This window comes from Neophocaena asiaeorientalis, unplaced genomic scaffold (assembly GCF_003031525.2).
Source record: "Neophocaena asiaeorientalis asiaeorientalis breed wild unplaced genomic scaffold, Neophocaena_asiaeorientalis_V1.1 scaffold59, whole genome shotgun sequence".
In the NCBI taxonomy this organism is placed as follows: Eukaryota; Metazoa; Chordata; class Mammalia; order Artiodactyla; family Phocoenidae; genus Neophocaena; species Neophocaena asiaeorientalis.
In genome coordinates this window covers 14,042,097-14,068,888 of record NW_020174268.1, presented here as the reverse complement: position 1 = coordinate 14,068,888, position 26,792 = coordinate 14,042,097, and positions in this window count along the sequence as shown.

Genomic DNA, 26,792 nt, shown 5'->3' with positions numbered 1-26,792 from the left:
GGCATTGCAACAAAGCATTCACTGTTGGATGGGAAAGGCAGAGGCTGTCATGCCCCATTACTTCATAGCCTAACTCTGTGCTGACTCTGTCAAAGGCAGGCAGTAATCACAGACAGGTTTATATGCTGGAGAATTGATATGGTCATATTTTCACATCTCAAAAGCAAAGTCAAGAAAAAAGGGTGATCAGAAAGTTTTTATGGCTCTAATAATGAAATGGTGACCCCTCTGGCTTGCTGATTTGCCTCTCATTCACCTCTGTAATTTGGAGTGAGCTGCCCAGCCAAAATTGGAGGTAGGGAAGGGGAATCCCTTCTGTCTTTTGGGCATTTTGCAACGAAGAATGTGTCAGTTCTTATTTATCTTGTAAAGGGTAATTGATTGGGGATGGTGGTAAGTGTTCAGATGGGATTTCTGGAGGGCATCTATCTTAGTCCCCCACAGCCCACACGATCAATATTGTTTATGCTAATGACATGATCGCCCCACCACATCAGAAATCCTGCAAAGCATGTGCGGGAGCAGTCGCAGTACCGTATTCAATTATCTCTTTGCATTTCTAATGGTAGTAATAAATTAGAAGACATTTATTTGACTACTATTCTGAACTGACAAATCCATTGTTTTCTTGTTAAATGGTGCTAATTGTTGTTGTCATGGAAACCCTGAAGGTACTTAGGCTGAATTGTCCAATCTATTTTTTTTCCTTTGTGAGAGATTATTTCTTTGGCTGACATTGAAGTTCCTCCTGTAGAAAGCTATTATACATATACTCACAAGACACTTGCTGTATGTTAAAAATCCTCAATAAATCTGTTAATTATACCTGTACTGTGGTTATGAGAAGCAATTTGCTTCAAACCTAAACTGAATACCTGGAAAAATTAGTAAAACAAGTTGGCTGGGTTTTTATTTCTTTGCCAGAATTATTCATTTAACACCTAGATGAATCTGAAAAAAAAAATCTACTTGCTTTAAAATGCTTGTATCATTTTATTTCTATATGTATGCTTTTAAAATACCATTTTGCAGTAACTTTTTCCAGAAAATAGAAAAATTATATTAAAGAGTTTTGTCTGCTTCATATTCATCCCATGGGCAGATTTCACAGAGAACAGATAAATATTCATGGAGTATATGTCTGGAGAGAAGTCTCTGGAGTTTAATTGTCTTAGGAAAAATATTAGACCCACCAGCTGTTAATTGTGGGTACTTTACCTGGGTTTCAGTATCCTCGTGTGTAAAATGAAAGTCATGACTTCATTGGGTTGTTGGAAAGTTGAAGCATAACAATACATGTCATGCTCCTGGTTCAGTGCCAGGCAGATAACAGATGCTCAAGAAATGTCACTCCTGTTCCAGTCTAAGTCTCCCTAATCAATCTCCCCTCCTTCACCCCCTCATAGAAACACATCACTAGGATCCTGGAGTGATGTATTTGAATCAAAAGGAAAGAATGTTTGGCTGGCAGAACCTCAGAGAATTTTTAGTGTCCTCATGCCATCCCATGTTATGGGAGACAAGCAATGTCCCATGACAAACCTGACCTGGAAAGAGAAGGTTTCACAAAGATCTGGTAAATTACATAGTGATAACATCCAAGTAACCCTCAAGAAGTGTAACCCCTCCCAACTCAACATCTAATCATGCAGGGGTGGGGTGGGGTGGGGAGAGAACTCATTAGGAGCAGTTGTTTGCCCTTTGCATGTGTGAGTTTTAGTAAATGCACAACTGAAAAATTTTAACATGGTGACATAGCTATTCCCTCAGCTCTCTACACCTATGCAAAACCTTCATTCTTGGGATGACGAAGTATAGTCACCATATTGGTAGCTTATGATATCTAAAAGGAAATAAACAGTCTTATAAGTCTTTATCTTACTAAATCTTCCCTATCACATATTTGGTTCATATTATGAATCTTAATTATTTATTTTAATAAAAGTGAACATAGGGAGTAAATCAAGTTTCCCACTGTATCTTATTTGTGCCTCAATTAATAGCATATGCATATACTTACCATATGACATTACCATTGTTTAAATATCTTTATCCCCACAGATTGAACAATTACAGATAGGGACAGCAGTCTATAAAACAAAAAGAAACAAAATGAAACAGAAACTTGATATCTCCCGCACCAAGTAAGGTTAGGCTATTCATTCATTCAGTGATGATTTACTGAGTATCTAATATTTTCCCCTACACTGTGTTAGCTGTGGGAGATTCAGTAGTGAGCGTGGCAGACACGTGTCTTTCCTCCTTGGGCATTATGGATGCATCTACAAGAGTGGACGCTAAGTGCCCTGAGCAGTGGAATGAGGGCTCTCGGAGCACAAGGTGGCTTCCTAACCCACATGGGAATGGCATACTCACAGAACCAAAGCAGACTTCCCCAAGGCGATGACTTTGAAGCAGAGAACTGAAGATGTGTAGCTTGCATGAAGAGGTTAGAGAGAATGTTCCAAACAGAAGGAAATGCAGTTTGTAGACAGTTGAAGGTCAGAGGCCAAAAGACCTCTGTTTCTTGAATTCAAAAGTTTCTTGAATTCGTGTGCCTGCAAGATACTAGGGAAGAGTCTCAAGCTTGTACAAACCCCACGCTGGTGACATGGATCTGCTGTTTTTATTAGGATATTGTGTTTTTAAATAAACTGCAGGATCAACTCTGTACCTCTGTGTCTTAGGCTGAGGTTATACCTCTGATAGGCCCTGATTGTGCAGCCTTTCAAGATGACTTTGAAGCAACATGCCACACTCCCAGCGTACCCCGGAATGGAGCCCTTGGGTGAAGAACAAAGGCAAATGCCAGGGTTTCTTTGGGATTTCAACTTGCTTATCTGTTACTCTAGACTTCAAACACAGTTTAGTTTCTCATGAGGCTGCTCACTCATATGCTATTAGGCAAGGATTTGAACTAATTATCCAATATTTTAAATAAGGTGTTACAGGGGTGCCCAGAATTAAGGAAATTGTAGAACATATGGCACACTGTTGGAGTCCAGTCAGAGAAATCTGGATTTGCCTCCTGGCTCTTGCTCTTCAGCTCTAGGAAACCTCCGGCATGTTCTTCCTTTCATCTGTCAGGCAGAGTTAGGAATACCTACCCAGAAGACTGCTGTGAGGATTAAGTGAGATGACCTTTATTACCTGTTTAACATGATGCCTGGTTTCGTCAGCAAATGATAATTAACGATGAGAGTAATATTTTAAAGCCTCAGCAACATTTTCTCTTTTCTCCTGTATTTTCTTTTTTTTTTCAAAAAATAGCTTTATTGGAATATAATTTATATACTATAACATTTATCCATTTTAACTGTACAACTCAGTGAATTTTAGTATATTCAGAATTGCATAATTAGCACCACAGTCGAGTTTTAGGACATTTCCATCACCTCAGCAAAAATACTTTTGGATTTCTTTTGTGCTATGAATTCTTAATTGTGTTCAGGAAATGTTCTATTTAAGGATCCAGGATAATCGTTATATTTACTAAATAACCACAGGTTGTCATTTTGCAACATTATGATAATTATCATTTGTAATGTTAATTCTTTAAGTATGTTACAACCTTTGATAACTCATTTGGCTACATACTCTTCCTATAATTCAGACTAACCATTTGTGTTTTACTTATGTGGCTAAGTATTTTGGTATTTTTTTAGTAATCATTATTTTAAAGGATACATCCTCTGATAACTTTCTTCCAATGACTCTTCAGATAATAAGGGGACATAACATAATATTTGTTGATATTATTAAGAAATATTGAAATAGTTTTTAGTATTTTGTACAAAGAACATTCCATCATCACTGGGTGGTACTTATTCAAATAAACAAGTTAGAAAAATAACAACAAATTGTCATGAAACCTCTTGGAAAAAATGTGGTTTCTTTTTTAAGTTTTATTATGAAAATATGGTCACTGAAATCATCTTGAAAGTGTTACTAGAAACTCTGAAAAAAGGCAGACACTTGTAGAAAGGTGGTATGCTATGGGATTAGGCATGAGGGCTCTATGTAGCCAGACTCTGGTTCAAACTCAATTCTACCAGTTAGTAGCTGTGGGATGTTAAACCAAGTTCCTTAACTCTCTGGGCCATAGCCTCCTTGCTTATAAAATAGAGATGATAATAGGGTTGTGGGAATTAAGCTATCATATATGCAAAGCAATTAGTATGGTGCCTGGCATATAGTAAGACTTCAATAAATGGCCACTGGAATTTTATTGAGTTGTAGACTACTAGGGTATTGATAAAGGAAACCATTTTATTAAGTTTAAGAATACAGGGGTGACTTCCTATTAGGAAAATTATAAATATGGGAAGAGGTTTCTTTTATCTTCAGTAGAGAATCAAAAGTCTCCCCCTCTGATCGGTAAATGACAGTCATCCAAGAACTAAATAAAGATAATGCACATTCTTCATGGCATTGAGAGAGAAATATTGCACTGTAATCTGATTTTGTTGTCTAGTTATGAGGGAGGAAACGAGACTGAGTATTTCCCAAGAAAGACTGAGAAAATCATGCACTTGGCTCAGTAGCAGAAATGGCCACTTGAGAAGCAAGCAGTACTCAAAAATGGGAGATAAATTTATGTATTTACCACTTGAATTCATGACTGTGAATATTAATAACTGCTACAAAAGTTAGTCCCGAATTTTCCATCCAAGTTGTTTGGTGATGACAGGATTGGTCGTCTTTCACGAGCCAACAGTCAGGGGCTTAGTGGGAGTTTGCTTGGAGGATATGCCCATGCCCTGAACTCGACATCCACAGGTATAAGTAAGTTGGGCACGTTAAGGTGTGTTAAATATGCTGCTTGTTAAATTTAAAGTGTTCGCTCTGTCCTATCGTGTTGATCAGCTCACCCGTACTTCACCCCAGCTCTGCCCAGAAGAGGGGTCTGGAGCTAGGCAGCTTCTCTTGTCTTGTAGGCTTTGTAGGATGATGTACCAGGGCTCCCTGGACTACTGATTTTCCTTTACCTGCTATCTTACATCTGTACCCACATCCTTAATGCTAAGTCCACCAGCCACTCACCTATGCTTAAACCTGTACAGGATAGATTAGCTGTATGCCATCCACTCAACTAGGCAGGAACATGTCTGTTTCACGTTTGAATGAAACCCCAATGTCTGGGAGGAAACAGAACTCTATCTACAATGGACTGGTTACCCTAAGAAACAGAGTTGTTCTTTGCAGAAGTACATGCCTACCTTTGGCCCTGATTTAGGATTACAACTAAAATAAAAAAATTTTTTCTAGAGTATTTTGCAGGAAAGTTTCCAAACTCCGTTTTCCCTTGATTATTCTGAAATGGATGAATAAGGTTTATAGTTTTGTGGGGGTTTTTTTGGTGGTACGCAGGCGTCTCACTGCTGCGGCCTCTCCCGTTGTGGAGCACAGGCTCCAGACGCGCCAGCCCAGCGGCCATGGCTCACGGGCCCAGCCGCTCCACGGCATGTGGGATCCTCGTGGACCGGGGCACGAACCCGCTTCCCCTGCATCGGTAGGCGGACTCTCAACCACTGTGCCACCAGGGAAGCCCTATAGTTTTTTTCAGAATCTAAACCTTGAACTAAAAGGCTTTAAAGGAGGGCTACCTACTTGTTAATAAAATATGATATTGCATTTATTCTGTTTGACATTGTAAATTCGCCAAGGAAGGCAGTAGAAGAGAGAAGTCAGAAACATTCCCAGTCTGGGAGAAATCATTCTAGAGGGTTGGGTAGGTGGTGAGAAAAGCAGAGGGTACTATGATGAATAGGAAAATACTGCTGGAGTGCTGACATACCCCTCTTCTCGAAACACAGCCAGTAAACTTTGGGGCTTGTTTTTTTGTTGTTTTTTTTTTTCCAAAAAAATTTAATTGTATATAACGGAAGAGTTTTGCCATGTAAACAAATCTCAGATTTTATGTTGCAAGGCACTATTTACTGACTTTTCAAAGATTTAATTAACACTAAATTTAATGGAATAATTGTGTCATTAAAGCTCATTAAATGTTATTGTGATTTATAGTTTTTAAGAAAGATTACATAGCCCCAAATATTTCCCAAATCTCCCAAATGTGATTTTCATGTGATACCCTTAATTTTATTTCCTCCTGGTAAATGTCATTCATTATAGGAAATTTGAGAAATGTGGCAAAGTAAAAAAAAAAAAAAAAAAAACAATTACTCAATCTCCGGCTTTTGCTGCGCAGATTTGCAAACATTGGTTGAGACTTGTAGACTGACAACTTTGAAGGACAATATATCCACAGTCTGCGTGCCAACTGGCACATGCTGATAATGTCTGACAGGCCTCTCCTGTCAAAGCTTTGAACACCAAGTAAGTACGATTGTACTCTCTTGACCCTTTGAAAAATCAGAGATACTCGTTTTCTTTAAGTTACAGGTGGTGCTATCATAAGAGCTTTGAGCTAGCTGCTCAGCCTCATTGATGTAAGTGCTATGGCAGACAATAAATTCTTCAAATCTGGGGTTGTTTTTCTTTTTTCTTTTCCAGTCTGCTAATGCCAAGTTGATAGTAGAGAATATAAACCTTGATAGCAATTTCAGTATTAGAGGTTGGAAAATACATGGAGATCTGGGTGAACAAAAGAAGAATGTACATTAATCGCATTAAACCTGTCCTACGTTGTTTGGAAATGATACCTTATTGTGTTAAAATGAACTGCTGGTCAGTGCCAGGGAAACAGTGTATTCTGAGAACTTAAAATTGGTTTAGTGATTGCTTTTTATTACCATGGCTTCTATGGCTACTGCTATTATTGGGCTAGATGCTCATCTCCTTTAACTGTGATGTTCAAAGAAACCTAGCCACATTGAATATAATTGTTACCATTTATAACAGTGGGCCAGGTCCGATTTTCATCTTCTCAATCTGTGGTGTAATAAAGAGATAGTAAATCAATGCGATGGTAAAATTTAATAATGTATGAAGAATTTCATTCTTGGTGATGCTTTTTTAAATGATGACTTAGGGAATTTGAAAACAAGTAGGGAGAAATTTTTTTTTTCTTGTTAAGAATCACTGACCCTCTTGGGAAAAAAATCTTCCAAGAGTTACATGCATGAAAAGGGAAATAATTTGTTTGCTTTTATCTTTTTATATGAGAGAATATATGTCTTTTGTAAGAGTTAACATTTAGGGTTTTAAAGCTTCATTGAATAGCTACATTAAATTAGGAAAAGTATGTCATTTAATATGATGGGTAACAGGAGACTCTAGAATGGAGGAAACGCAGGAAAGGAAATATACATAGCAGAGGAAGGAGAAGAACTGTGCAGGAGACAATGAAAAAGGCAGGCAGACCAAGATTGAAGGGAAGGCAGATGGGGGAGAAGAGAAATAATAGGAAGAGAAACAGGACAGAGAAATCAAATATTTAAAAACAGAGCAGAGACACAAAGAAAAGAACATGTAAGAAAATAATGGATAGGGAGAAAGTGAAAAGGAAACATGATGAGAAGGCAGGACGAGGGAGAAGGAAGCAAGGGCAGGTGAAAAGGGACAATGAAGAGGATACAGTCACTGAGTTCTGAGATGACCGTGCGTTTTGGCCTGGATCCCTCAATTGTTTTCTTGGACATCAGAATCAATAACCACCAGATCCTCTGACAGCCAGCCCAGCCTCTGAGCCTCTCTTTCTATAGCTGGTGCCACTCGACCCCCAGCTGCTTACTCCTCACAGCCTTGGTCTTTATGATCCATACTGACCCTAATTAGACTTCTTATCAATCTTCCTACAGGTTTATCCATTTTATTTATATTTAACAATATCTTTCAGTTTTGTTGATTTTATCTATTGAATTAATTGTGCTTTATTCTATTTCTAATAGAATAAAGTTTTTATATAAGTTCTTGAGTTGAGTCCTTAGATCATTGATTTTCAACATTTTTTTCTTTTCTGATATATTAATCACAGGTTATATATTTCTTTCTAAGGATGACTTTAACTGCACTCCACAAGTTTTATTATGTCTTATACTTAACTATCATTAAGTTCAAAATATTTTTAAATTTTTCATTGTGATTTCTTCTTGATCCATGAATTAATTTAGAATTATATTACTTAATTTCCAAACACAAGGGAATTATCTCAGCCAGAGAATATTCTCTGTATGGTTTTAATCCTTGGAAAATTTGTTGAGAAATTCTTTATAGCCCAATATATTGACAGTTTGGTTAAATATTGCATGTGCATGTGAAAAGCATGCATGTCCTGCAATTGATGTGGGCAGTATTTTACGTGAAGTGTGTCGTTTGTTAGTCATGTTGTTCTCATAATTATTTTACTATATTGTCTTTTCGAGTATTAAAATACTTCTATTTTCATTTTAATTTCAGTTACCTTGCCTATTATACCTTCTTTTATTATTATTTAATGCTTACCCTTGATTTATTGCAGTCTAATAAAAAATATTACTTTTTCCAATTCTCTGATTATGCTAGAACCTTAGAATACCTTAACTCCATTTATTCCTATTTTGCCTTTCACATTATTGTTGTCGTATATTTTAAATTCAGCCCATTACTATTATTGTTTTGTATAGTCAACCTTCATTCATATTTATCCCCTTATTTACCACTTTCTGCCACCCTTTATTTCTTCTTGAATTTTATGTTTCTGCTTAGGATTGTTTTCTTTTTGCCTGAGGAATTTCCTTTATTAATTGTTTTAGGAAATTCTACTGGTGATGAATTTTTCAGTTTTTGTTTGTCGAAAACATCTCAATTTTACCTTCATTTCTGAAGAAAATTTTCATGAACTATATAATTCTAGTTTGGCACTTTGTTTTTGGCACTATAAAGATATCCTTTTATTATCTTCTGGCTGCGATCTTTTCTGTTAAAAATTCAGCCCAGTCTTATTTTTACTGTTTTGAAAATAATGGGGCTGTTTTATCTGGCTATCTTTAAGATTTTTCTATTTCTTTAGCATTTAGCAGTTTTACTATGGCATGCCTAAGTGTGAATTCATTATTTTTTTATCCTCTTGATATTTATAACATGTCTTGAATATGTGGGCTGATGTTGTTTATTAGGTTTTTTTAAAATTTTTTATTTTGTATTGGAGTATAGCCAATTAAAAATGTTGTGATAATTTCAGGTGTGCAGCAAAATGACTCAGCCATACATATACATATATCCATTCTCCCTCAGACTCCCCTGCCATACAGGCTGATGTTCCTTATTAGTTTTTGAAGATTCTAGGCCTTTAATATTTATTTTAATATTGCTTTAATATTGCTTCTGCCTCATTCTCTGTGTTACTGTTTTAGAACCCTGATTACCCTGAATCAAAATTTTTAATCTCTCCTATATATTTCTTATATTGTTTTCTGAATTTTCTATAACTTTTTCATGCTTTAATCTGCATATTTTCTATCTTTCTGTTCAATAAAATCATCTTTTCAACTGAGCCCAATCTACTGATGAACTCATCTCTTGAATTGTTGATTTCAGTTGTATTTGTCAGTTATATTTAGAATTTCTGTTTGAATTTTAAAAATATATTCCACTTTTCTCCCAAAATTCTCTTATCATCATTTTTTGGACATACTAATCACAGCTATTTTAAAGACTGTGTCTGATAATTCTCATGTCTAGATCACCTGCTGGTCTATTTCTATATTCCATTTTTTTGTCTTGATAATGTTTCTTGGTATACCCAGTAAGTTTTAATTGAATGCTAGGCATTGTGTATGATCATAGTAATATCTTCATAGAGGGAATTAATTTTAGATTATGATAGGTAGTAAGAGTAGAGGTAGATCTCTTTAATTCATTCAGGGATAGAATGAGCTGCTTCCAGTCTGGACTGCAGTATTTTTAAAGGGCTTGAGTATGTTCAGTTTACTCTCAGGATGTTGCCCTTCAGAGGTTGCATCTGAAAGTCAGGGTATTCATCTCCTTGACGAGCCCTGAAAGTCAATTTTTGTCTCCAGAACACAATGAGATTGCTTATCACTCTGCTAAGCTTCTCAGTCTTTTAGCTGACACATTGTTCTGGGCTTCTTAGCCTGTAGTCTTGCACTGCTCATAAATCAGCAAATACTTCAAAGGGAAAAGCAGAACACATTTTTGGATTTACTTCTCTACCCTTCCCTTCTCTCTGGAATTTTTGATCTTCAGTTTCTGGCTTCTTGGTCTGATGCTTCCGACTGGACTTTAAAAATTGTATACAGTCTTCCTAGTTGTATTTGAAGGAGTGTTGATCTGCTGCAAGTTAGTGTTTGCATAGCCAGAAGTTATGTTCTAAAGTCTTTTTATGATGTTAATCATACTGATGGTATCTGGTAGCATTTTGTGCTTTTTTAACTTCAGTTTGTTTGCTGGCATTATTATTATATGAACAATGTAGCAAATAAATTTAATGTGTGATACTGTTTATGTAACTTATTTTATAATGTACAGACATACCTCGTTTTATTGCACTTTTATTATGCTTCACAGATATTGCATTTTTTACGAATTGAAGGTTTGTGGCAATCCTTCAAGGGGCAAGTCTGTTGGCACCGTATTTCCAATAGCATTTGCTCACTTCATGTCTCTGTGTCACATTTTGGTAAATCTCACATTTCAAACTTTTCATTATTATATTTGTTATAGCAATCTGTGATCAGTGCTCTTTGATGTTACTACTATGACTCCCTGAAGGCTCAGATGATGGTTAGCACTTTTTAGCAACGAAGTATTTTTAAATTAAGGTGTGTATGTTTTTTATGTACATAATGCTATTGCACACTTAGTAGACTACAGTATAGTGTAAACATAACTTTCATATGCACCAGGAAGCCAAAAAACTGTGTGACTTGCTTTATTGCAATATTCACTTTATTGCAGTTGTCTGAAACTGATCCCACAGTATCTCCAAGGTATGCCTATATTTAGAATCTAACTGTTTCTATACATTAGTAGATATTATTACATGGAATTTCCATAAACTTTTGTTTGTCAAAAATTATTTACTAAGAATATATTTTATCTTGTACATCTTTCCTTAAGAGGATCACAAAATCCAGAATCCTCCATTTTTTTTTGTTTTCTTTCTTTTATTGAAGTATAGTTAATATACAGTATTATATTAGTTTCAGTTGTACTACAGTGATTTTATATTTTTATAGATTATACTTCATTTAAAGTTATTACAAAATAATAGCTATATTTTCCTGTGCTGTACAATATATCCTATTGCTTATTTATTTTATACATAGTAGTTTGTATCTCTTAATCCCATACCCCTATCTTGCCCCTTCCCCCTTCCCTCTCCCCACTGGTAACCACTAGTTTGTTCTCTATATCTGAGAATCTATTTCTCTTTTGTTTTATTCATTCATTTGTTTTATTTTTTAGATTTCATATAGAAGTGATTACATAGTGTTTGTCTTTCTCTGTCTGGCTTATTTCACTAAGCTTAATACCTTCTAGATCCACGTTATTGCAAGTGGCAGAATTTCATTCTTTTTTATGCCTGAGTAATACACACACACACACACACACACACACACACACACACATATCATCTTCTTTGTCCATTAATATGTTCATGGACACTTAGGTTGCTTCCATATCTTGGCTATTGTAGATAGTGCTGCGGTGAACATTGGGGTGCATGTATCCTTTTGAATTAGTGTTTTCGTTTTCTTCAGATAAAAACCCAGGACTGGGATTACAGGATGATATGGTAGTTCTATTTTTAGTTTTTTAAGGAAACTACATACTGTTTTCCAAAGTGGCTCTTCATTTATTTTATTTTTGGAAGAGTCTAGTGAATACTATAAACTGAGATATATCTAAAACCTGTACATTTATTTAACCATTGAGTGGAAGACTTTTCACAATTTGTAATTAATTCTAATATATGTTTATTCAGCAAGTTTTCTGTGTGTCCTCTAATAATATTTGCTCAAAAATATGTGCATTTTGATTTGATAAATTAATATGTTCCGTGTATTATTTTGACTATTATTACTCTTTCAGGAAGGATAAATACCTCTCGATGGTGTGCACGTTTTAAATTTTAATATTTAGTGGAAAACCTCCAAAGAAGCATCTAAACATTTCCTATTATGTCTAATGGAATTTAGTCAATTATTCAATTGACTGAAACAGTTGTTTCTTTTTTCTTCAACGTTATGAATGTTGAAGAAAAAATTTTGGATCTTGCTAATAATTCTTCATATAATAATTAGCTTTTTTTAAATATATATCATGCACTTAGGAAGAGTTTCAACATTTAATGATCGTGGACATGATTCCATATTTGAAATAATCTTTGTAATTATTTCAACCATTTTTACCAACTTATGATATCTCATTAGGTTATACAGATTTGTCTATAATGAGGTTATAAATGATACAGGAGCAGAATTTGGAATTTAGTAACAAATTTAGGAGCAGAATTTAGAAGCACTCTTATTCTTGCCTTTAGGGTACATGCTCCTGTTTCAAGGACCCTCCCCCCCATTTTTCTGAATGGTAGCTTAATTAACATTTCCAATTTTCTTCTTCACATGAACTGTGTACTTGTAGTCAATTGGTGTAGTGACTAGACTAAATTGGAATGACAGTGGTTCCAAACACCCTGTAGCATATTTTGGGAAATTTGATGACCAACTCTAGAAGTTTACCTGGTCCAATTATTTGAAGTCTTGACTACTAAGGTAAAGTAAGGCAGAGCCGTTTCTGTGCTACCCACCCTTGCCTTGATGAGTGGAATGAGCCATATCCTCAGAGCTTCTTCCACCAATAACCAGTGGAGGATTTCATGATTTTGATTATCAATCTCAATACTATGGTGATTTCATTGATTTTAGCAAAAATCTTTAAGAAAAAAATACTGTGCAAACTATTTATGTTTAGTACTGACATCTTACAGTTTAATTAAACTTTCATTTTTCATTGAAAGACAAGGATAAGCACTGCCTTAATTCTGCAAGTTTCTGAGGCATCTCACACTGGGGTCTCTAAATATGATACTATCGATGGGCCTAATTGTTACATGAATTATCAAGTTCACCTGAAAACAGGTGCCGTAACAAATTTTTTCTTCTGATCTCCTTTTTGAAGTGGATATAAGAGCTAATATATCTATTGTATAGCTATCTATATTTCTGGGACTATGTTAAGCATTTTATATATTTAATTTCCTTTAACTTCATAACAATACTGTGGCGTATATAGTACTTCTATTCCTATTTTACATATGAAGACATTGAAGCCTGTATTAGTTTTCTATTGCTGCATAACAAATTTCCACATTCTGATTGGCTTAAAACATCATATGCATTTACTGCCTCACATTTACATAGTCAGGAATCTGGACCTGGCTTAGTTGGGTCATATTCTCAGGGTTTTACAAGGCTGTATTTGATTAACCTAGAGTAAACTGACTAGGAACTTTAATTACATTTATGACATTTCTTGACTGTTGCCATATTCTATTGGTGAGAAGCAAATCCACACATTCTACAGGTTAAGAGCAAGCACTCAACGGGAGGGGATTATACAAGGGTGAGACTCATTGAGGATCACTCTAGGGTATGTCTTCCACAAAGCCTAAAGAAGTTAGTTAAACTGCCCATGCTTGGTCAGTGGCGGAGGCAGGATTTGAATCCAAGGTGTTTGGCTCTAGAGCCTAAGTGCTCTGCTGCTTGCTGTCTGAAGACCATCCATTCTCATGCACTACAGACTGAGAAGGAACTGATATGAATTGGTTGTAGGCATTCTAAAGCATACGTTTTGCATGTTTGTGTTCTCTGTTCACTTGGTTGTTACAAGCTCTCTTTATATAATAAACTACTCCTCTACTTTCTGTGACAAGTGACATTCTTTTTCTTATGGAACTAGAAGTGCTAAATTTAATCAATAACACATCTTTTGGAAACCCCTAAATTTATAATATTGGAACAGAGGGGGCAGGTATACAATTTAAGTAGCAGTTCCTTCATAAGGCTGTTGATTACATGTGTAAAATTTAAATCTTTGATCAATGAGTGATGATGGTGGACATGCTGTTGATAATGCTACAATGGCATCTAATTTTAGGTGAAGGAAATAATGGGAGGATTTGTGAAAATGTTTAGTCACACTATGTTTAAGCCCTAGAAACTGTTGATTGTGTATGGTTCATTTATCATCACAGCCCTATATTTTGCTTATTTTAGAGATGAGATGAAAATCTTTATGTGCAAGAATCCTGGGAAATAACTCACTCAAACTGACCTGTGCAAAATGCCCATATCAGCCAATTTAAACACAGAGTTTGTTCAAGTTCAGGGTGCAGGAATTTTCATTTATGTACCTAACAATAGCACTTGAGAATGGAATTGCATTGCCTGCTGTTTTCTGTTGCCCAGCTTACACACACACACACACACACACACACACACACACACACACACACACACACACACACACGCCCTTCAATTCCCACCCATCCCTCCTTGTTGCCAGAAGATGAGATGATATTTCCCTGGATCCTCTGGAAACAGTGGGGACAAATGTCACCACACCAAAAGTCCATGACTGCTACAAAACAACTCAGAAACTACCACAGCACTTAGCACCTCAGAAAGATCAAGGCACTGTCAGTAAGCTATAAGATTCCCTGGGCGTAACATATATATTTTGGTCTTGTTATTCTTCCGTCCTGTCACCTTACATTTCTGAGGCATCTTTTCTCCTCATATACTAGCTTAACTCAAACAGTTAGCTTTGTTGGTTGCTGCCATGATTAAATTCCTAGTATTTCTCTGTCTTGTTGATTAACATTCTGCTTTCAAATGCCATCTGAAAGTACTTCTCACCTCCATGCCCTTTGCCTCCTAGTCTTCTCTTCTATACTCCAATTTTCATTTTAACTGTTCTCTTCTAATCCTACAATGTGATAGAGGCAGTTGGCAAGAAAGATATGATATAAAAATAGAGCCATAGAGTAATCATCCTTACCACTTTCCGTATTCATATAATACTTAGCACTTCATAAATGTTAACTAATAAGACTTCAAAATGTCCCTATAAGGAAATTCTTAGATACAGTTTACAAACTAAGAAAGAGAATTAGAGGGGGAAAAACCATGTGATAGGGTAGAAGTAACTGCTGGGAGCAGAAAGTGGGGTCCTTGGCTTGAGTACACAGCCTCAGGAATCTCCAGTCGACTGAAAATGTCTGCCGTCGTTCACTTTGCCTTGATAGTGAAACTGTGTACTAACTCTTCACCATAAAGCTGAATCATTATAATGTTTTCTTTCTCAAGAGATATTGAAAAAATAGATCCACAGACCCCCATCTGATCTCTTGGAAGCAGAGACTGAAGAATGTTAAGACTATATCCCTTTAGGCATCTATGGTACCTTAAAATACCCATGTGATTTCAACTCATGGTCATGCTCAGCCGAATCTGACATGCATTTAAAAAGGGCATAGTCTCCTGATGAAATGGTATGTTTTTGGCTTCCAGCCTTAAACACATCTTCTTCCTACCACCTATAAATACACATTTGTATCTCTTTCTAAGGCTAGGAATCTTGGAGTCATCTTTGCCTCTTTTCCTGTATCTCATACCCATCTGACAGAGAGTATTATTATTCTTTCATTTTTTGATATATATTTTTCTTTCTAATTTTATTATCATAATTTAAGTCCAGATATTTAGTAGTAGGAAGTGCCTCTGACTCTGGTTCTCTCCACTGAAATAATCTGCATGATGCTTCACGGGGAATATTTCAGAAATGAACAGTATAAATATCACTGTCTGTAGGGTACACATGCTGTGCTTGCCTGTTCAGCTTCACTATCCCCTTATTCTCTCAATAACACTCTGCATTTAAAAGGGAGGCTGTTATCACAGCACTGCCTTCTCCTCCCATATGCTACAAAAGAGGTGTTCCCATGATCCAAACTACCCCAGCCATTGTCAAGGCACATAAATAATATATTTTAAAATGCATAAATATTTTCTAAAACAAAAAATTTGAGAATAATATTGCTTTACATTTTTACAAATCTCTTTAATATTTGGCTTAATAGGCAAACTTGCTTCTGCATTCAATCTGTATAATATGTCATTACAATTAAATGTATATGTGGTTATATGAAGAAAATATGGCCTCAGGTAGTTGGAAAAGGGATGATTATTATAATAGCCCTTATAAATATTATGAATATTTTTCTTTGATACTATACTAAAACTTGACAAGTGGTAGTTTCTTAAAGGTTAGTTAAACCATATAGATGACCTTTTTGTACTCAGCTACACTAAAATGCACTGATCTGTTATGCCCTTTGAATGGACCTTTTACCCATGTATGACTTTGTAATATCATGTGTTGATCATTTGGAAAATATGAGTTCACTGAGATATGCAAATATTGTCACATTTCATTATAAGATGCCCCAAATCCACATTCCAGCCAACATCACCAGTGACTTCCTCAGGAAAGGCTTTATGTATTCGGATGCTGTCATGCTCACAATGGTACACACACGTGTTCTAAAATTCAAAATGAAGGAATTCCCTGGTGGTCCAGGGGTTAGGACTCTGCACTTTCACTGCTGAGGGCCCAGGTTCAGTCCCTGGTTGGGAACTAAGATCCCACAAGCTGTGCAGCGTGGCCAAAAATAAATAAATAAATAGAATTCAAAATGAGAAAGCTCAAATTTTATCATTTGCTGTAAACACTGTCCAGAGTATGTATACTAAATACCCAAATCCAAATAACCACAGTTTATCTATCAGTTGTCAAGTTAAAATGGTATTCCGTGTAAATGTGACTAGTTCAGCTCACAACTCAAATATTTGCCAGGGTGCTTTTCCTTACCACTTGACTATACTTCGGTGTGAAGCAGAAGTGTTTTACATACCCTTCCTATCTTGTTACACAGAATAGTAAAAGCTCATATACTCAAGAGTTGAGATTTAATAAAAGTAATAACTTTTACTGTTTCATCAATGGCATTCTTAAGTAAAAGTGGCTTTAAAATTTTTTTTCTAACTGCAACCATGTGGTAGTAAATAAATGACTTGTTAGTATGATTTGGGGCCTCTGGCTAAGGCACCAGCAGTTTTAGCCAACATTGCTTTGCATCCTTAGTGCAAATACCAACACAGTAAAACAGGAAAATAATGCCTTAGTATTATTATGAAAGTAGTTTTGACCTTGTAGATCCCTGAAAATGCCATGGGGGGGCTCCCTGGGAATCTGTAAACCACACTTTAAAAACCGCTGGTATAAAGAAATGCTCTTTTCACTGAAATTGCTAAGCTTGGAGCCAGATATTTTGGGCTTGCCCCTGGCCATGTTCCCTGGCAACATGGAAGAAGTATTCTAGAGTTCGGAAAGAATGAGTCCGTTACAAGGCAAGCTGAGCTCAGAGAAGAGACCTCTGACAGTATCTTTCGTAGTCCAGGATTTAGCCTTGCCAGAAAATCTGAACTTCCTGACTAACAGAGACAGTATATTCTCTTTTTTGCCTAAGCAAGTTTGAGTTGGAGTTCGTTTCCTTTTAGGCCAAAGGTCACCATAAGTTGGCCCTGTCTTATCCATCCAATTCCTCCAGTAATTTAATATTCACCACAAGCTCATCCAAGGCCCCCACCCACAAGTTTCTTCTTACCTTCACCTCATACTCCTGTGCTTACTCTTCAGGATACCTCTCATCCATGCCATTCCAATCCTAGGGCTACCAGCGTTCTTGAAGACTTCTGCTGAAGGCACCCTTTTCTGAAATCTATCAAGCTACTATCAGTAGCATATTTTTTGGTAATAAATTGCTCTCTGATTCTTGTATGAGTATCACTGGGTATACTGTAAATAATGCTTTTTTTAAATCCAGGGAATTTTTTTTATGTTTCTTAGAAAAATGTCATTCGTAGTCAACTAACTAAAACTTCGAGACTAAAATTGGTCTCGAAGACAATTGATTATAGAAGTAATTACAGAGAAAGGATAAAGAAGCTGTTTACTTGTGGAAAAAACATGAATTTTGGAATCTGAAGGATTAGAGTTCACTTTATTCTGCCAGGTCTTAGGCCTGAACCCTAGGAGTTCATCGACAAATGGTGCAGTACTTGTCTCATGGGAATGCAGATCTTATTAAATAAGGAAAAGAGCACATTGTCTACACACGGTGTTGGTGTTAAGTAGATGTTCCACTCCCTTCCCCGGTTATGTATTCAAATCAGCCTTCTTAGCAACCAGGTATTCGAGAAATGAGTGTCATGGTTATGGTTGAAAGGGAGATTATGGTTCTTTTCTCCAACCTTCTACAAAAATGCAAGAACAACCTGCAGAGCATCCTTGATTAAGCTCTCCTTGAAAATCACTAGGGATGGGATTTCACTGTTCCCCAAGGCATCTTCCTCTTCAAATTCTTAAACAATTCTTTTTTTCTAGTAGAATGGGATTTCTATCAGGATATCTTTGTAAGTTCCCAGCCCTTGGTCCTGTTCTCAGATGTTACGTATAAAAACCCTTATTCCTCTTATCTATGGGAGGCATTCAAATATTTAAAGCCACCAATTGGCTCCTGTAATAAAAAAGATTAATTAAACCTAGCTTCAACTATGTAGAATAAACATGCATACAGTTGTTTTGACATCTTTATTTCAAATTGAAAATAAGAAAAAAATTGGAAGAAATTAGAGATATAATTCATTTGAAGAAATTTATCCACAATTTAAACTCAAGGTTTATACTTCCTATATGATTGTTTGGAAGGTATCCCCTTTAGAATGGTTAATGTTCTTTTTTTTTTTTTTTTTTTTTGCGGTATGCGGGCCTCTCACTTTTGTGGCCTCTCCCGTTGCGGAGCACAGGCTCCGGACGTGTAGGCTCAGCGGCATGGCTCACGGGCCCAGCCGCTCCATGGCATGTAGGATCTTCCCGGACCGGGGCACAAATCCGTGTCCCCTGCATCGGCAGGCAGACTCTCAACCACTGCGCCACCGGGGAAGCCCAAGTGTTCTCTTTTGAACTGGAGGGATGGTCTGTGAACATTTCCTAGTTCTGAATTATCAGGATCCCTAACTATGTAGATCCTGAGGTCAGATTTTGAGAAAAATAAAAGAATAAATTGCTCTTAGGAGTGTGGCCTTTCTTTTCAAAGTAGACTTGATGAATAAAAGGAAAACCCAGTCATTTCTCCTTGAAGAATATCAATAGTGATTCAGTGGCAATAATGTGACTGAAACCATTGTTCCCAGACAATGAGATAAGCTAAAACCCTCTTCTCAGTAGTGACTAGAAAATCCTCGATGATTTTAGACATGTTGTAACATAGTCCTCAGGAAACTGTTGGGAAAGGAACATCTTATTTTCTTTGCTTATATCCTGAGAAACCAGAATGATCGCCATTTTAGCACTATGAAGTTGTAACTTACATGATGACGTAGTTCCTGAAGTAAGGTGGAATCCGCAGGATCCAAGATGCACTGACACCTCCAAACACTCACAGTACAACCATTCTATTTCCAGACATTTCTGGCTTGCCCAGTTCCCTGATATTTCATGATCCTCTTTATTTTTTCTTCTATTCATGCTCCTCTCTTCATCTTTTACTTGAAAACTGGATGGGATTTCGACATGACGTTTGGGGATAAATTTTAAAGAAGGGTAAAATTAAAAACATATTTTGAGAATTACGAGTGTGAGGTAATATATATAGTGTTGAACAGAGTTTACCAATTGAAGACTCATACTGATTCCCCTTTACATTTAAAGGATATCTGTTGCATGATTCCCTGAAAACCTGGGATGATAGAAGGACCTCAGGAATATTCTAAAAACAATTCATTTAGAAGAATATAAAATACGGTACTAAGAGATTGGTTTGACATCCTTAATTCTCCTTTGCTTGGTTCCCAATCTAATTGACTGATTCTGTCTTAAAAATTGATAGAAACCCTATAAAGGAATGAGAAAAAAGATGACCTTTCATTTTCTTTATTTCTCAAGTAAAAGATACCTTTTAGTAGACAAATTTGAGGGTGATAATAGGGATTATCTATATTTATGTGAAATCAGTAGAAACCATAATTTTTAGGAAGCATCTCATAAATGTAACAAAGGAATTAGATCACAATTCGCAAATACAAATTTTTGTCATTTCAAAAACATAGAAGAGCTCTGAGTGATGATCATTTCATAAAATATCTATGAATTTTGTGCACCGTCTCAGGACTGCTGAAGCCAAAACTAATACATTTCCTTAAACTCTACTGAACCAGCATATTAGATACTCCACAGAAAATTTTCTAACTTACAAATAAAATGTATTATATCATACCAAAAACTATTTCAGTTGCCCATACCTTAAATCAATGCTTATATCAAGTTAAGGGATTTTGTTTCTTAGAAGAGCTTCTGCATCAAGAACATATAAAAGAAAGTGTGGAGTCATAGAGAATGAGCTGGCATCCCAGGAGGCTCTTCCACTCTTAAATGTGTGACCTTGGGCAAAGCACTAAATGGCTACTGAGTCTGTGTCCTTGCTTGTGAAATGGGAAAGTAACTCCTGCCCTAACTTGACAATCAAGTTGTGTGTCTTGACAATCAAATCAGAAAATTCGTAACATGGTAATAAATTGTGAAGTTCTATACTCGTGTTGGTTACTAATATCATATGATCTTGTGCTCCCTCTTTCTTCCTCTCTTTATGTGTATGTATCAATTGTGCAGAGCTATGCAGATTTATCATATATCTCTGTTTCTATGTCTCTGTTTATCTATGTATCTATCTCCCCTCCCTCCCTCCCTTCCTTCCTTCCTTTTCTTTCTTTCTATAAAATTGTCCTTTATTGTTATACTTTTATATACAAACAAGTGTATTGGTAACTCTCTTCCAGTGTTGGAAGATGTTGGTAGATTATTTCATTCTTCCTTTTAATATTATGCAGCTTCCCAAGATTTTGTTTGAAAAATTATGCTGAAAAGCTGAAGAGAGTAATTTATTTGCATCAATTTTTCCAGAGCCTCATTGCATGACCACCCCTACATTTCTTCCTTATAAGTCATGAAACTGAAGAGAAAAGCATAATTGGATCATTTAGGGCTTATATTTTATGATGTAACAATTTTATAATAGAACACATAAAGTTGTGGCAACAGAAAACAAAACATTGAAAGAAGCCCTTTAGACTCCAGAGCAGCACAGCTGGGTGCATTTCGTCCTGCCTGGTACTGCTTACAATGACTGAATCTATTTCTAATGTGCTCAGCAATGGGCAGCATTTAATTAGAAATAAGCTGAGAGAACAAAGCCTGCTTCTGCTGCTCTGAAGGACAATAGTTCCTCTAAAGTCAAACACGTAAATGTAAGGCAGGGAAACTCTGAACTAACTTGGCCAAACATGTCACACTGTGACTGCTTGACTTTAGCACAGCTGGCCCAAGCCCACTGTGTTTATCAATCTGGAACACTATAAAGTTGAGTGGGAAGTTCTCCTCCATGCAGTGGAGAGTAGGGGCTGTGCCCATTCCACTAAGAAGGAAGGGAGCCCCTCAACCAGGGAGTCCCTTCGTGGGTACCAATATTCCAGGCTGACAGGGGAGTGGCTGGCCTACCTGCCTGTCTTCCTTCTGAATATCTCCGATTGCCCCACACACTGTTATGGGTATTAGGGGTGTAATGGTGAACTGGGCAGATTCTGTCCCATCTTCATAGACCTCACATTCTAGTAGAGGTGAGGGTGAAAACTAAGTCATACTAACAAGATTATAGTATAAGTTATTATAAATGTTAAGAAAAAAACTAATAGAGAGCTGAGAGAACAAATAGAAAGGGGTGGTACCTTGGATAGAGTAATCAGAGTGGGTCTTTCTAAAGAGGTAAGACTGAAATTAAGACCTAAAGGCAGGCATAACACAGGGAGATCAGCTCAGTGCTCTGTGACCACCTAGAGGGGTGGGATGGGGAGGGTGGGAAGGAGACGCAAGACGGAGGGGATATGGGGACGTATGTAAACGTATAGCTGATTCACTTTGTTATACAGCAGAAGCTAACACACCATTGTAAAGCAATTATACCCCAATAAAGACGTTAAAAAAAAAAAAAAGACAAAGGCAGGTCTCAGATTAAATGTCAGGACATGGAGAGGTTTTGATGGAAGAGGGTGATGGTGGTGGTGGTTGAATACCACAAGTAAAAGAAATGGCAGAGGCCCTGAGGCCCCGAGGTAAGAGGGAGTGGGCCACTGGACTGTAATGGCAAGGATCCTGCTACAGAATACAGGCGTAGCTTTTGGCTTGATAAAGGCCCATGAGTAGTAGGACAGCAAGAGGAAGGAGAGTTCTGGAAATATTGGCACTCGTTTCTGCTCTCATGATAAAGTAGAACTTTTTAAGCTGGTGTGGATGTTTTCCAATATTTTCACAATTAGATGGTTGTACTGCAGAAAACTGGATGAGTATAAGCCTTGACAATTGGTGTTTTCCTAAACATAATTTGGAAACAACTTAGAGGGCCTTCCAGGGCCTTTCTGGCATCCATTCTGGTTAGTTAGTGTTCATTCATTACTGGTTATTAAAGATTGTGAATGTCACTTCTCTTAGCTCTATAGAACTATTCTAGGAAAAAATTCTGTGTTCAAATAAGTTTAGACATAAAGAGAGAGATATGAGAGTCAGTGTCTCCAAACATGCTTGGGAGCCTCTTTTCCCCCAAGTAGCAGCTTATGGGCCCAGAGATCCACAGAATTAACTCCAGGCCACACTCCTGATCTGTTACAGTGATCTTACTTGTCTTCTTGTCTTAAATTCCTCCCCTCTGTAAGCCATCTCCATCCTGCTGCCTTAGCTCCCTTTCCAAAACACAGCTATGATGGAGTTATTTTCCTGCTTACAAATTTGATAACTTCTCATGTCTGCAGAATACAGGCCAAACTCCTTATCAGATCTTCTAAGACTCTTTGCACACTGTCACCTCCCCACCTGCTAACACCTGTCACTCTCAGTCCTTCCCACAAGGCCTTTGTGCGGCCTAGACACACAGACAACCTTGAACACAGCAAAGGTGTCATGGCTCCTCTCTCATCCTTGTCATCAACCCCAATCCTGCAGAGCCCACAGCAAATTGTGTTCTTCCCATGAGGGTATTCTCAGTCTCCTCACTCAAGATGAGTCTCTCCTCCCTCGTCTCAGCTCTCATGGCAGTTTGTTTACATTTAGAACGTTTATCCCAGGCACTGTAGCATTGTTGGCCAGCGGTGTCCATTTCGATCTCCTCCATTGACAGCAAGCTCTGCTGGAAGCACATGGTGCTCATTCTCTAACAGCCCACTCTGCCTTCTCCTGGCTCCCTAGTGTTTGACCTCACACCTTGCTCTCAAGTTTGCTACAGTTTCTTTCATCAACCTAGGCTGACCGAGAAAACAAGTCATGTTGTTGAAAGAGCCCTGGATCAAAAGATCTGTGTTCAGGACAGCCTCTAGACCTGAATAGCTGTGGGGCCTGGGCAAACTGTACAAGGTTAGAAGCTTGTTTCTCCAAAGGATTAGTGAAGAGTCCAGCCCAAGGCCAGCTTCTCTGCAGTCCCTTGTCTAATCTAGTATGTATAAAAATCCATTGGAATATCTTTAAAATCTGTGCTGTCAGGCTCATCTGACATGCTCAGGAAGACTTATTCTCCTTTCCTTCTATTGTAAGTGCACTCTCCAGGGAAAAGGTCCTTTGTCTAAGCTTTCAAGGCACTTTGGGTCTATAGCAAGGGTGGTCTAGGAAGCTCTTTCTGTAAAAGAATCATCAGAACTACATAGGAGAAGTCAGTACACAGACAGGGAGTGACACTGCCTTGAGTCGCACGATCTTTCTCCTCACTCAAGCACTACAACAGTCAGGCCACCTGCCTTCAAGCCTCACATCCAGGCCCAGGAGACCTTTAACATGTAAATATGATCATTATTGCCCTGCCTTAACTCTGCCAATTGTCAATAACGCTTAGGATCCTGTTTAAATGACTAGATGAGTGGCTCTTCATGACTTGATCCCTGCCCCTTTCTTCTGGCCACTTCTTATTGCTGTCCATAAAATCACTAGCTGTTCCCTATAAAATATGGGACTACAATTTAAATTTGAATTTCAGATAAATAACAAATGTTTTAGTACAAGTATGTTCCCAATATTGAATGGGGCATACTTATACTAAAATTTTGTTTACCTGAAATTCAAATTTAACTGGGCATCTTGCATTTTTATTTGATAAATATGGTAACACTACCTATTATACCATGTAGTCTCAAGGGCCCCTGCCTTCTCTCTGCTGTCACTTCTGAACACTTTCTCCTCCTGCCTCATATCCACACATCATTCAGGACTCCTTTCATTTCCTCTGAAGAGCCTCCATCACCTCTCATTTTAGTTTAGATACTTCTCTGTGGTACCCTGGGCCTATTTCTAATAGTGTACTTATAAAAATCTATGGTAATTGCTTATTTGTATATTTATCTAACTCACTAAACTAGACGTTTCTTTTATTTTTAGTTTAAAAAATATTTATTATTTTTGGCTGTGTTGGGTCTTCATTGCTGCGTGCAGGATTTCTCTAGTTGCGGCGAGCGGGGGCTACTCTTCATTGCAGTGAGCAGGCTTCTCATTGGAGTGGCCCCCCTTGTTGTGGAGCACGGGCTCTAGGCATGTGGGCTTCAGCAGTTGTGGCACACTGGTGCAGTAGTTGTGGCTCACAGGCTCTAAAGCGTAGGCTCAGTAGCTGTGGCACATGGGCTTAGTTGCTCTGCAGCATGTGTTATCTTCCCGGACCGGGGCTTGAACCCGTGTCCCCTGCATTGGCAGGCGGATTCTTTTTTTTTTTTTTAATTTTTTTTTATGTATTTATTATTTTTGGCTGTGTTGGGTCTTCGTTTCTGTGCGAGGGCTTTCTCTAGTTGCGGTGAGCGGGGGCCGCTCTTCATTGTGGTGCGCGCTCCTCTCACTATCGTGGCCTCTCCCGTTGCGGAGCACAGGCTCCAGACGCGCAGGCTCAGTAGTTGTGGCGCACGGGCTTAGTTGCTCCGCAGCATGTGGGATCTTCCCGGACCGAGGCACGAACCCGCATCCCCTGCATCAGCAGGCGGACTGTCAACCACTGGGCCACCAGGGAAGCCCAGCAGGCAGATTCTTAACCACTGTGCCACCAGAGAAGTCCTAAACTAGACATTTCTTGAGGGCAGGATCCATGGTCTACTCTATTTATCTCCAGAAACTGAGTGGCTGACACATAATAACTGTTTAACAGTTTTGTTTGACAAGCCAAATGGTGTCGTTTTACTAGCTTTCTAAAGTACATAGAGAGAAACACATGGCCAGAGGTCTAGGTTTCCAGGTGGAAGGAGAAGAGGGTGCCAGATGTCAAAACTGCTAACTCATTTCCAGATGGTCACACTCACAGGGCATTTCAGGGGACAGTAGTGAGGATGCAGACCACAGACACAACAAGAGGGGCCGTTCAAGAAGGCACAGTCAGAAAGATCATGGCCAGCTAGCAGAGATTTAGAACATAGAGATGAGACAGGGGATAAAACATAGTCAGGAAACCTTTCATCTCAGTCCTCACAGAATAAGTCTTAGAAAAGTGAGAATTTGACAGTGAAGAAAAGATGGATTGCTTAGCTGATAATTGAACATGGGCTTTCCCATGAAACCTTTTCCTCTCTAAGAATTTTAGCAGAAAAGAGGGAATGGGATCATCTGACCACAACTGTCTTAAAACTGTTCTCATAGGCAACGGTCCACAGAACAGGCATGAACGGTGGCTTTGGAGCTCATGGCAAGCCCTCCTGCTGGGTGTACGAGGGGAGTGGAGTGTCTCCTTTGGTGGGAGTGGCAAGTACTTTTGCTGGCAGGTGGCAACTTTCTGGTTTCCTTTGTGAATTAGTCAGAGCTGTGAGGAGAGTTATGCAGGTGGTGGCCTGGTGGATCTGCCACCAAAGGAAAAGAGGAACACAGGCTGTCAATGTCTATGAATGTATTAGAATCCCAGCTCACCCTTGGTTTAATTCATTTCTTAATCAGAAGCTTTCCCCTGTTTTTCTGTCATTTCCTCTCCTTTTTCTTCTCATTAATGTATTTCTATCCCTCAGCCCTACTCCCCAAGTGAATGGTTTTTGGTTTAGTAGATCTTTAATAATATATAAGCTACTGTCCTATGCTTTCAGAATAAATATTAAGAGCCTGAAAAACATTCATAACTCTCATAGCACTCTTATTCTAGGGATTATCATAAGGAAATAATCAAGGCTTAAAGAACATAAAGATTTATGTTCAGTGATGCTCATTACTATATTATTATAATAGATAAATCTGAGACATTCATGCAATGAAATACTATCCATTCATTAAAATAATATTTTCTAAGAATAGTTAATACCAGAATAGTTTGTACCAGATAGTTGTGATTGCTCTCATTAATGTCAGAATAAAAGACTGTAAGTTCCAAATAATGTAACATATATATTATACATATACTTGTATATATATGTATACATATAAGAAATATAGTATAACATATATGATAAATGATTTGAGTGAATGAGAAACAATAAAGCATTGAAGTTAGAAGGATTAGGCTTGGAATCACAGAGATTTAGGCTTACCACTTTTTACTTAAGATCCTGGGAATTTACTGGGCCTCAGGATGTCATTGTAAAATAAGGATAATAGTAACTGTCTTACAGAGTTATTTTGTGGATTTATATGAGAAATCATTTGTCAAATGCTTGGTGTAGCCCTACCACACAGGAATTCAATAAATGATATTTTTATAAAAATACATAAAAATCCAAAAT